Genomic DNA, 543 nt, shown 5'->3' with positions numbered 1-543 from the left:
AGTTTATTAACCTATTAGAATTAATTAATAGTTTCTACTATTAACTACCTATAAACGTATTTAATACGTATAGTATATGCTACTTAGGTAACTACCTATTTAGAATAAAGAAAAACTACCTAGTTACTATAAGATTAATATTACTAGCTAGGTATATAAGAAGACGTTAATACGTACGTAGTAGCGTATAAGGCTTACTACTAGAGCTATACGCTATAGAATAAAACGCTAGGTCTTCTAAAGCCTCTACCTATTTCTAAGAGAGTATAGTAGAACGTCTCTATAGATTTTAAGAGCTTTCTCTCTAATAAGAAAGGATTTAACTACGTATACGTTGTTGTAGATTAGCTAAGTAAGTAGAGCTTCTCTCTACTCTACTATAAGAAAATTATAGCTTAATATATAGTAGAGCTATATTACTAATATATCTAGCGTATATATAGTTCTTCTAGGTCTATTATATTAGATTATAGCCTATAGTTTACCTCTACCTTTATAGATAAGCTTTGTTAGCTTATAGAAATTAAGTAGAAGCTCTCTACT

The sequence above is a fragment of the Trematosphaeria pertusa genome (assembly GCF_010094035.1).
Source record: "Trematosphaeria pertusa strain CBS 122368 unplaced genomic scaffold BU26scaffold_7, whole genome shotgun sequence".
In the NCBI taxonomy this organism is placed as follows: Eukaryota; Fungi; Ascomycota; class Dothideomycetes; order Pleosporales; family Trematosphaeriaceae; genus Trematosphaeria; species Trematosphaeria pertusa.
The sequence above is the reverse complement of the archived record's forward strand: the minus strand, read 5'-3'. Positions refer to the sequence as shown.